This window comes from Rattus rattus, chromosome 4 (assembly GCF_011064425.1).
Source record: "Rattus rattus isolate New Zealand chromosome 4, Rrattus_CSIRO_v1, whole genome shotgun sequence".
Taxonomy (NCBI): Eukaryota; Metazoa; Chordata; class Mammalia; order Rodentia; family Muridae; genus Rattus; species Rattus rattus.
In genome coordinates this window covers 114884501-114896809 of record NC_046157.1, presented here as the reverse complement: position 1 = coordinate 114896809, position 12309 = coordinate 114884501, and the positions used below count along the sequence as shown (strand labels likewise).

The 12309-nt window shown below is 44.1% G+C and overlaps 1 non-coding gene across 1 annotated transcript; it reads left to right on the top strand.

The window, feature by feature from the left end:
* Positions 1-1080: 1080 nt before the first annotated feature.
* Positions 1081-1223, top strand: LOC116899839. The gene has a single exon (XR_004387836.1). It is a non-coding gene; the product is annotated as a small nucleolar RNA SNORA48 (small nucleolar RNA).
* Positions 1224-12309: the final 11086 nt, after the last annotated feature.

The following is a 12309-nucleotide window of genomic DNA, read 5'->3' as shown; positions in this document are numbered from 1 at the left end:
AGAAAAGCTTCCGAGTGGCGAGGTCATGTCCACCCTATTCCGCACCCGTGGCCTGTTCCTGCTGAGGTGAGGGCCTGCTGTGCCGTTGGTCCTGTCTGCTCACAGGGTTCAGAGACACGGAAATTTGAGAACCTTCAACCCTGAGGCGTGGAGGTAGGAGTTCTACATGGGACATCCCGGGGTGGGTTTCCAATGGTATAACTGGACAAAGTGGAGTTAGAACGGAGCGTGCTTCGGGAGGGACTCTCTAGATGCTAACATCAATCCATGTTATTTGTAGAAACGTCACGATCTACAATCCCGGTTTTCCCACAACGGCTTGAGTAGCTTCAGGCAGGCAGTATAACATTCATGGCTGACTTGCTTTGTTTTTTAAATTCCTGCATATTGTTATTCTTCCTTCCTTCCTGTCTCCAGAGTTCCTCCGTTCACACACACACACACACACACACACACACACACACACACACACACAGACGGTAGAGGGATTCATACCATTAGACCAGGGCAGGCTGATTCTGTCCTGAGCAGGGGGGTTGGAGCATCCGTTAGCCTTTCCTCTGGATTGGCAAGTGAAGATACAGATGCAGGTCAAAGTGGACCAACCCCGGTGACGTCCCATAGTGCTGTTCCAACTCCACAATCCATGTCTCTCTCCGATGGTCTGACATATGCTTTCCCACCTACCCACCCCTGTAGCACATGCTTTGGTTCCCTTCCCCTCCCTCCGCTCTGCTAGTTGAAGCTCAGGCCTAGTCACATTGGGGTTCCAAGTTCCTGATGCTCTGCTTCCATTCACCAAACCATACCTGCTCTCTTTCTTCTTTTAAACCTTCTCTTTCTCTCTCTAAGACGCCTCATCTGCTGCACATCCGGCTCGGCTACAAGTGAGAAGTAAGTTAAGATGCAGGATGCGTCACCTTTTTCATCCTGAGCTGAGACCCAGCAGAATTTCCCAACAGCTTTCACCTCTCCCATGCCTCCCCTCAGATTCAGACATCAGGCCCTGTCCTCCCGTCCTCAGGTACCCCCACCACACACACACACACACACACACACACACACACACACACACACACACACACACACAATGGGCAAAGAGACACCTTGTTGGTGATGTTGTTCTTTTATTAGTCAGGGGCAGAGCAAATGGTGGTCCTTTGTTTATCTTAGCGTGATACCTGGCTTGGTGTTCAAAGCTGTTTGATGCCTAGGACTCATAAAAATTAAATCAAATCAGATCTAGGTGGTAAGCATGGGAGGAGGAAGACAGAGACGTGTCTTCCACTACGCCATGGAGTGCTTCAGGTGGGGGAAAGAGGTCCACAGACCTGCCCTCTGCCCCGCAGCACAGACCAGCCATAGACACACAGAGCCCCACCTACCACCACACAGCCCACGGAGGGAGGAGTAAGACAGAGACCTGTAGACCTCCATTCCAACCACACACCTGCCCTCCAGCACAGGGCACAGATGCACAGGCCTCTTGCCACCCTGCCACACAGGGCAGACAGAAGCTATTACCCAGGGACCTGCCAGCCCTGTGGCCAGCCTGTAGTGGGAACCCCCACAATGTGCAAGTATGTAGTGGTCAGATGAGAGAGAAAGAGAAAGGGAGCAGCTTCAGCATTCTGAGGAGAAATGAAACTGGAGAATGGTGGGGTGGAGAGGAGTGGCCAGCTCTACCACCTGAGGCCATCGGGAAAGTCCAGTGTGAGCTGCCACTGAGGGCCATGTCTAGGTCTTTGACTAAGCAGTGGCAGGGGTCAGGGCCATATTACCACCAGAGAACATGGGGATGATGGAGATATCCCTGGACAGGGCAGCCACCAAGAACCACATGGATGCCCAGGGCATGTACAAAACTGACCTCACCCCTAGCTTGCAGCAGCACTTGGGTCCCAGTTCCTTGTCTAGGCAGCACAGTGGAGCTGCCCCAGGTGACAAGAGTGTGGCTGATCAGGCCACAAGAGTGTAAGTGTGGGAGAGCTGCCTACAAGGTCCTAAGCATGGGAGAGCTAGCTCTGCCCCCTTACCTACTGCAGCACCTAGAAGAAGGAGTCCTGCACATTGCCTAGAGAGCACAGCAGAGCTGACCCCAGTGGTGAAGGTACAGGTGAACTACTCCAAGGGACCCACCACTAGTCTGCTGTGATGTGGCATAGTGATGTGACCCCTCGAACCTCACAACCTATGATAGTCAGGAGAGCTGGTCCCATGGGCATGAGAAGGGGAGAGCTAGCCTTGCCTCCTCACTGTCTATAGCACTGGGGAAAGCAGGTCCTGCACCTTGTCAGGGCAACACAATGGCACTGGCCCTGACAGCAAAAGCATGGGTGATCCTCAAGGGTTTGAGAGCAGGAGAGCTAGCCCAGCCCCTCACAGGCTGCACACTTTGGAGAGTGAGCCCTCACCTTGACTGAGCAGCACAGTGGAGCTAGCTCTGAAGGCATGGGGGTGAGTGAACCACCCCTGAGGGCAGGAGAGCAGGAGAGCTGGCCCTGCCGAGTGAGGATGGCAGCACTGGGTGACCTACCTGGAGCAGTGCTGGAGAGCTCACCCTGGTGGTGTGGTTAAAGGAGAGGCATGACAAGGACAGCTCAGCCACCACCCAGACCCAGGTCCAGGGCTCTGAATTGGCCCACCCCAAAATAGATACCATCTGCAAAGGATTGGGAGTCATGAAAGGGCCAGCCCTGCTCTTCCAAAGCTGCAGGATCTCCACGACACAGGACAACAACAGGATAACCGGGAGGAGCCCCAATGACTCCCAATATTGATGGTGTCACAGAAGCCAGAGACTTGGAACCAAACTAACGGCAAAGAACATCTGCCAAGTGAAGATGTGTGGACAGAGGATAGACTGTGGGACACACTGTGACACACTACAGCTTCCACAGTGAGATGTTTTCTATGCTTTTTTTTTAATTGGGAGGGGGTTGCAAGAATGAAAGGAAGAAATGAGGGGATGGGGAGATGAACGGGATCGGGGTGCATGATGTGAAACTCACAAAGAATCAATAAAATGTTAAAAAGATTTTTAAAAGAGAACCACATGCTCAGAGGAAACCTCTTCGTGTCTGCCTGTGGATCACAGTTTGAAAGTTTTTCCATCTCTAGATTCATCTTTGTTGCCTAAGACAACAAAATCGCTTGGGATCAGGCACAGGAACATCCTTGAGAACACGTTTCTGTTCCCAGAATGTGAATTAAAAGGCTTGCTGGGGTGAGCCGCTAAATCTTTACAAATGTTTAGGATCAAGCATAAATGAGAAAAATGTGTTCGGCTAGGTCTTTGTTTCTAACTAGTGTTCTTAATTCTCCTACTGAAATGTAAGCCTTGAGGTCCAGGAGAATACGTGCAGGTCAGAAGCAAGGATCCCTCTCCCCATCTCTGCCTCTCTCCCGTGAGAAGTCTTTCTCATTAAGAAAGAAAGTTAATATCCTTGGTGCTCTTCTTTAAAAACAGTGCAGGAACAGTGAATCTCAGACATGGTCTTGTAGAACACCGGCTAGCTGGCCTGTTAGATGTATGTGGGAACATTTGTGGCTGACACACTGGTATAACATGATAGTGAGATACAAGCTAACTGTTTTGTGGGGATGGGAACCCTACTTCTGTAGTTTTATAGGATTCTTAAAGTAAAATGTAGAAGTATATTATACATAGTATAATTATCTATGTGTGCATGTATATGTGTATGCGTGTCTCTGTGTGTATGTGTATATGTGTATGTGTGTATATGTATATATGTGTGTGTGTCAGTGTGTCTGTGTGTGTCTGTATATGTATGTCCTTCTCTGTGTGTGTCTTTCTCATGCGTGTGTGCCTGTGTATATGTCTCTGTGTGTGTTTGTGTCTCTGTGTATATTTGTGCCACTGTTGTCTGTGTCTGTGTATGTTTGTGTCTGTGTGTGTTTGAGTCTGTGTGTATGTGTGTGTCTGTGTATATGTGTGCGTGTCTGTATATATGTGTCTTTGTGTGTCTGTGTCTGTGTGTGTCTGTGTGTATATCTGTGTGTATGTCTGTATCTGTATGTGTGTCTCTGTGTGTATGTATGTGTATGTGTATAGTGCCAGTTAGTTTTTTGTCAACTTGTCATAAACTGGAATCACTTGGGAAGTAGGAATCTCAATTAAGGAGTTGCTCAATCAGATTGACCTGTATGTGTGGCATTTTCTTGATGACTGATTGATGTGGGAGGGTCCAGCTCACTCTGGATAGGGTCACACCCACTCAGGTGGTCCTGGGTTCTATAAGAAAGAAAACTCAGGAAAAGTCACAGGAAGTAATCCAGTATTTAGCATCCCTCCACAGTCTCTGCCTCAGTGCCTACCTCCACATTCCTGTCTTGAGTTCTTGCTTTGGTTTCCCATGATTGATGAATTCTGTTTGACCTGGAAGTTGTAAGATTAAATAAACCTGTCTTTTTCTAAGATGTTTTGGGTCTCATGGTCATGGTGTTTATCACAGCAATAGGAAATGTGTGTGTATGTGTGTGTGTGGGTATGTGTATGTGTATTTGTGTGTTTGTGTGTGTGAGTGTGTGTATTTGTGTTTGTGTGTCTGAGAGTGTGTGTATTTGTATGTTTGTGTGTGAATATGTGTACTTGTATACTTGTGTGTATATGTCTGTGAGTGTGTATTTGTATGTTTGTGTGTGTGAATGTATGTATGGGAGTGTATGTATATTTGTGTTTGTGTGTGACAGTATGTGTATTTATGTTTGTGTGTGAGTGTGTGTACTTGTATGTTTGTGTGTATGTATGTGAGTGTATGTGTATGTATGTGTGAGTGTGTATATGTATGTTGTGTATATTTGTATGTTTGTGTGTGACTGTGTACATTTGTCTGTTTGTGTGTGTGTTTATGTGTGTGTGTGTGTGTGTGTGTGTGTGTGTGAGAGAGAGAGAGAGAGAGAGAGAGAGAGAGAGAGAGAGAGAGAGAGAGAGAGAGATCTGGCTTCTCAGATGTCCTTTCTTTTATCTCTACAGGGTTGCAAAGTTGACTTTTTAGGAATGCGTTCATCATGAGATTTACCTAAACTTACAATTTCTCAAGAGAGCATCTCACACTGTAGCCCAGGTTGGTGTTGAACATGTGGTCCTTCTGTTTCAGTCTCCCAAGTGTTTAAATTACAGGCCAGTACTACAACACCTATTGTGTGTCCTTCTGTGAAAGGTTTTTCTCATGAACCTTTCTCTGTGTTATTAATTCCTGTTTATTATCTGTCACAGCAATGTATTCATTGCTACTGGTCTAGGACAGAGATGGGAAGACTAGAGCCCACCACGGCCTATTGCTTTTTCATTATTACCTTTTAAATCACTCACAAGCTAAGAATGGATTCTGTTTTCACAAAAACTTATAAAAAAAAAACAAACAGGTTCATGCAAAAGAAGCAGTATGTGGCCTGAAAAACCTAAAATGCTTTCTACTTGGCTGTTGGGAGAATAGTTTTCTTAAGTCTACCTGTGCAGCATTCTGACACATTGCTATGCCATGGAATATTGGTTTGTCCATCGATTCTAGCGCTAAGGGGTTTTTTTTGCCTCATTTCTGGTACACCATCCATGAGTAGTTCTTGCACACATGTTTTTGTAACGGTGTGCACCTGTTCCTGTTGGGAATATGCTCAAGGGTGGATAGCAGGGTGTAAGCTATGCAGACATCCAATATGCAGATGAGTGTGAGTATTTACTGCCAAACAGCTGGACAGACATGCTGTCGGCATTCACTGAAGGTCTGGTTCCTTCACATCCTAACCAGCGTCTGCTCTCGTCTACTACATTTTAAGAACTTGAAGGATGCATAGCAGTAACTCCCATGGTCTGATTTTGTGTTCACTCGATGGCCACCTTGTTGAATACTTTTCCATATGAATATTGCACTCTGGTTTATTCCTTTTTTTGACAAAGGCTCTGATGTGGTTTGCTCAAGGTTTGTCTGTGCCTATTTTTCTACTATTGTTCCTTTTCCAAACCCTTTGATAGACCCATTCATGTATTTGCCCTTTTGTGGGGCAGAGGGCATCCACCCAGTGTCTCGTGAAAGCTAAGCAACATGTGTCCTGTGTTCTATTCCCACCTCAGTCATTTATGCCTAACCTTCCTAATGGTGTTTGTCAACGAGCGGAAATGATTCACTTAACATGATATGATTTGAGGGGTCTCTTTACCCACCTGTGTCAAAAGAATGTTCCCAAATGTTTTCTCCTAGACATTTTTTGACACCCCTTACATTTATGCCTATAATTCCTTGACATTGGTTTCTCATGTCAAGAGTCTGCCTTTTGTGGATAGTCAATTGGCCTAGCATTTTTTTTTTTTTTTGGAACATCTCATTTTCCCACTGTACCATGGGATGGATTCTGTCCTGAAGAAGTCATGCCAGTGTATGTTCAGGTCTGCTTCTGGGATGACTAAATATGAACTTCAGCTTTCTTACTCCAGGATTCTCATGAAGTATCTTAGACTTCTTGATTTATAAATAAATTCATTAAATCAATGAATTTTGAGAAGAACAAGATTTTTGTAGTTAAAATATTAACATGGTATAAGATCCATTCACTCAGGCTTTCCTTAATTTCTCTGTAAACTGTCTTTTAACTTTCAACGCAGGGGGAATTACATAACAATAATTAAATTTATTCCTAGGCATATGATATTTATAAACTCTACTACGTTTTAAGATTTACTTTTATTTGTATCTGTATATGTGCATGCATGTGTGTATATGTGTGCATGTGTACATATGTGTGCACATGTATTTGTGCATACAAGTGTGTATATACGCATATGTGCACATGTGTGTATACATGTATGTGTATTCACATGTACAAGTTCATGTATGTATATGTATATATGTATGCATGTGTGGATATATGTGTATGCATGCATGTGTATATACGTGTGTGTGTGCACATAAGTGCCATTTCCTGCAGAGACAAAAATCAAGCATTAGGTACCCTGGATGGGGTTTCAGATGTTTGTGAATTGCCTGAGGTTGATGCTGGGAACTGAACTCGGATCCTCTGGTGAAGCTGCAAGCACTCTTAACTGCTGATCCAGCCTTCTGGCTCCTAGATGTTAATCTAAACATCACCTGCTTAAATTTTATTTTGTGATTGTTGGTTCCACAGACATAGAAATCTAACTGATCACTGAATGTTGACTTTGTGCTATGTTTGCTAAAGGCACTATGAAGTCTTCATTTGCCGAATCTTGTTTTCTCTGCCTATTGTCTATGTTTGTAGATTCTTGCCTTTCCTTCATTAGTAAGCATATTGCTATGAAGATAGCATTTTATTATTATTTCCATGCTTGTTTTTTCTAACATTTTAAAACTGGTCAGATCATATACAGTATGATATTGGATAGATGCAGTTGTAACGAACAGACTTATTTCACTTCAGATTATAAAAATAAATGGTTTCAATATCTCCCCATTAAGTGGCATGTTTGTCGTGGAAATTTTGTAAATACTCCATCATACTAAGAAAGTTTTCTTTTTATTTCTGCTTGACAGCTGTTGCTTTAAAGTGAATAAATGGGTCCTGACAGCAGTTGGATACTTTTTGTAAGTCTGTCCCAGTAATTGCCTTTTCCTATCTCTTCTGACAACGCGATCGATTGCACGGGATGATCACATGTTAAGCTAATATCGTATCACTGAATAAACTCAACCTCCCCATGGTATTTCATATCTTGTACAAATTACAAGGTGGGATTTGCTAACATTTCCTTTAGAATTCTGCGGCATGGAGAATTTCTTCTTCTAGTTTTGCTCTTGAAGACGCACTAGCCTTGCAGATGGGGATGGGGAGGGGGAGGGGAGGGTGGAACGGAAGTGTCCATTTTCTCTTCTCTAGAGGAATGTGTGTAAAGCTACCATTATTCCTTCATGTTGAAGCGTATTCCCACGCCACTGCAGTTTTATAGGAAAGACTTAGGATTTAATTTTAAAAATGGTTTATTGGGATAAATGATAAACTCTATTCATCCTTAAAGCAAATGAGTTGTTAAATGTGAATGCATTTGCAGCTGTGACCCTGTCAGGATCATGGGACGCGTCCACCAAATCTATGATTCCTCTCACTCCTCCATTCATTTTTTTTCCTGACCCCCCCTCCCAAGTTCTGTCCCTTGTCCCCATGTCACCTTCAATTATCTGCATCTCTCCAAATTTAGTAGAAGTGAAGTTGCACAGTCTGTTCTCTATGTCGTCTGTCTTCTTTCGCTCGGTGTCACCGAGCTTCATCTGTGTGTGACGTGTATCAATAATTCGTTTGTAAAAGCTGAGTCATCTACCCGTGCTTATTTAAGCAATCACCTATGGATGAGCGACCAGGTTGTCCCCAATTTGGAGCTATTACAAACAAAATTGCTATAAATATTGTTGTGGACATATGCTCTCGTTCCTCTTCTTGTTTATCTAGTAGTAGAATGGCTGGGCCATATGGTATGTATATGCTTAACTTTTGAAGAATCTGCCAAGCTGGTTTTCAAAATAGTTGTGCCATTTCACATTCCCGCCAAGTGTGTAAGGACTGCCACGCCTCACATCCTGTATGACACTTGCTGCGCTGACAAGTTTTAAGTTTAGACGTGCTAATCTATGTATAAGGCTATTTCATCATGACATGAATTTGTAGCCACTAAATTAATATGTTGTGTATCCTTCGAGGGTTTATTTGACATCTACATATGTTTTTGAAATTTCAGCTCAAATTTTTGCTCATTTCAACTCATTTTTTTTATTGAATTGCTAGTTTTCTTACTATTAAATTTTTAAAGCCTCTTTGCATAGTAAGGCTCTGGGTCTTTACTTGGGTGTGAGGCTTTCAAATATTTTCCCTCACTCTGTGGTTTATTTTTCATCCTCTTAAAAGTATAATGTGAGACCAGGCCCAGTGGTGCATTCCCTCAACCCCAGTACTTAGGAGGCAGAGGCAGGCAGCGCTCTGGTTTCAAGGTCACCCTGGTCTACAGAACAAGTTCCAGGATAACCAGGGTTAAGCAGAGAAACTTTGTCTCAAAAGATTAAAAGGCCAAAAAGCCAAAAAATAAAAAGGGTTCTTATGAAAGGGGGCTGGAGAGGTAGCTCAGTAGTTAAGAGCACTAGCTGCCCTTCTAGAGGACCTGGGTTCAAATATGCACATGGCTGCTGACAGCCATCTGCAATTCCAACTCCAGGGAATCCCATACCCTCCTTCTGGACTCTGTAGGGGCACTGCATACTTGTGCACAGACATACATACAGGCAAAAGACCTATATACATAAAGTAAAAATAATTAATCCGAAGAAACTAGAAAACTACATTGTGAGAAAGCAAAAACTACTCAATATTGATGATCTAGAATTTGGTGATAATTTCCTTTTATGGATTCAGAATTTGGTGTTACATACGAGACAAGCGTGTAGTCCTCTTCCTGTGTCATCATCAATGCTTGGCCTCATCTTTCAGCCTTTAGAGGCTGCCTGAGCTCATACCAGCCTGACTTTCCAGGCCACCACCAGAGTTGTCTCTGGACCTCAGATCCTATTTAACACCTGGAGTGAGCAGCCTCTAACCACAAGGAGTGGGCGTGTGCTATGGCATTCTCGGGTCCGTTGTGTGTTTCACTCTGGGTCCCAAGTTAGTTAACTTGTCTCCCAACAAGTTAAGCTCTTGGTGGTGACCATGAAGACCCCACCCTCGATGGCTGCTCTTCCTTTCCAGTCTTCTCTACTATTGTCTACTCTTCCTTTACTTCCTAGGGTGGAAGGTCTTTGCCATAGAGCCTTGTCTAGCATGGATCTGGGGAAACTCAAATGCAGATTTTCACCTTACATCAGTGGGGATGTGGCAGACCCTGGGACCCAGACAGCACAACACAATGGGAACTTAGAGGAGGAAACTGGAATTTATCCATGCTAGGAACCGTGTGCCATGTTCAGAAACCGCTTCCTGATGAGGGGATGTTGAATGATAAAGAACCCACCCACCGTTGAGCCTCCTGCTGGAGAGAGTGCAAATGTTCTGCACCTTATGGACAGATAAATCATTCCTGTGAGTCACAGAGGAGGGTTTGTCTTCAAGGACTAACCATTAACCCTTTCCCTGATATTAACTAGTAGGAGGTTGAAAATGTGGAAATTACCCTGACTATGTAGATCTGAACTGGTTGGATCCTCTGTTCTGGGTGACATTTACTTCTACTTCTGAACTTCCAAACATATGTACACACACACACACACACACACACACACACACACACACACTTACTTCTGAATGTCTGATGAACTTAAAATATACATAGATAATAGATGTGTATATTATATATTATATAATACACATATATATATGTATACATAAGAAATTGGACTGGGGCTCAGGAGGTAAAAATGCTTTCATAAAATCCTGAGGACCGGGGTTGGGGATTTAGCTCAGTGGGATTTAACCCAGCGCAAGGCCCTGGGTTCGGTCCCCAGCTCCGAAAAAAAAAGAAAAAAGAAAAAAATATCCTGAGGACCTGAGTTCAATTCCTGGAGCCCAGATAAAGAACCAGATGCCAGAACAGAAGAGAAGAATCACCCTATAGCTTAAGCCCCGAGTACACTGTAGAGAGACTGCAAACACAATAGCCTAGAAAGTGTGCCCTTTGACCTCTCTACAATGCCATGGTATGTGCATGCCCACCCCCTGACACACACTAAATAACATTTAAAGAATCGGTAGATACCTTTTCTTATGCCATTGAACGTGTGACAAACGCAGAGTGTCTTCCAACTTAATTTCCTTCCACTGGTTTCACTTCGCTTATCAGACTCCCGCTTAGGTAATGCCTTGAAGCCAGCAGTGAAGTTCAGGCTTCAGTGTTCTGCTATGATCTCAAATTCAAATTGCCAAGAGGCATCTTCTAGCGATGGGAGGTGCCCGTTGTCACCAGCCACTCCAGGATCCTGGCTCATGCGGCCCAGGAGAAGAGGCAGAAATTCACTCATTCTTTATTCTGTCTTTGAAGAAATTTCCTTCTGCGTTCCTCCAGTGGGAAAATGGTAGGCAGACCCATTAGCCATCTAGCTGCTGTCCAAATCACACTAGTTATGAGGAAACGTAGAAGCTTCAAGTTAGCAAACCAGAGGGTGCGCAATGAATTGAATGTCATTTCATTTGTTTCCATCCACTCTCTGTCTCCTTTTAACACTGTCACCTACGAGCAGTGGGTCATCACAGTCTTAGATACCTTTTGCTTGCCCCTGTAGATTCAGGATCTCCTGTACACCCTGTTTGTGGTTTGGAAACTCCTATTTATAAACGCAATCAAAGGCAACATTGTTTACTGGATTCTTCCTGGTTTGAGGCAGTGGAAGATAGGATCAGGAAACTAGAAAAAGGGGCAGAGAGGGACCAGCTCACTGTCGGCTGAGTCACTGCAAATAAACCTCAGCAGATGACATAAGGCAGGGCTCCTTCAGGGCGCTCTCCCGCCTCCAGATTTCTGGGCCACAGGTCAAAGTTGGGAAACAAGAAGTATCCAGTAATGTGTTCTTGGTGTTTCTAACCCATATATCTATTAGCATCTCCTCGGTTTCCCCTATCCCACTGTCTTAGGGTTTTACTGCTATGAACAGACACCATGACCAAGGCAACTCTTAGAAAGGACAACATTTAATTGGGGCTGGCTTACAGGTTCAGAATTCAGTCCAGTATCATCAAGGCGGGAGCATGGCAGCATCCAGGCAGGCGTGGTGCAGGAGGAGCTGAGAGTTCTACATCTTCATCTCAAGGAAACCAAGAATAGACTGAGCATCCTCAAGCAGCTAGGTGAAGGGTCTCTAAGCCCACACCCACAGTGACACACTTCCTCCAACAAGGCCACACCTTCTAGTAGTGCCACTCCCTGGGACGAGCATATGCCAACTATCACAACCACCCAACCACTATTAATTACTTGGGAGTCTATTTATTAAAAACACTCCTCAGTTATGCAGGCTGAGTTTACCATCAATTTCCTGCAGAGGATCAAGGCTGGTCCAGTTGGCCATCACCAGGGACAGACATAAAAGGTGGTGTAACACAGTAGCCTGGTAGTGTGAGTCAGTTTTAGAGTAGAAGACACATCTTGTCAAAGAACGTGAATCTCATTGAACAGATCAAGGGATGCTGATGTATTGTCCAGATCACATACAGAGCCACTGTCTAAAGTAGACATTTCTCCAGTTACAAGTGAAAGAGAAATAAGGAAAGAAAGTGTAAGATCAGAGGATTGAGCTTTTCACAGATGGATAAACATTTAAATATTTTCTTTTTACGTAAAAGAAA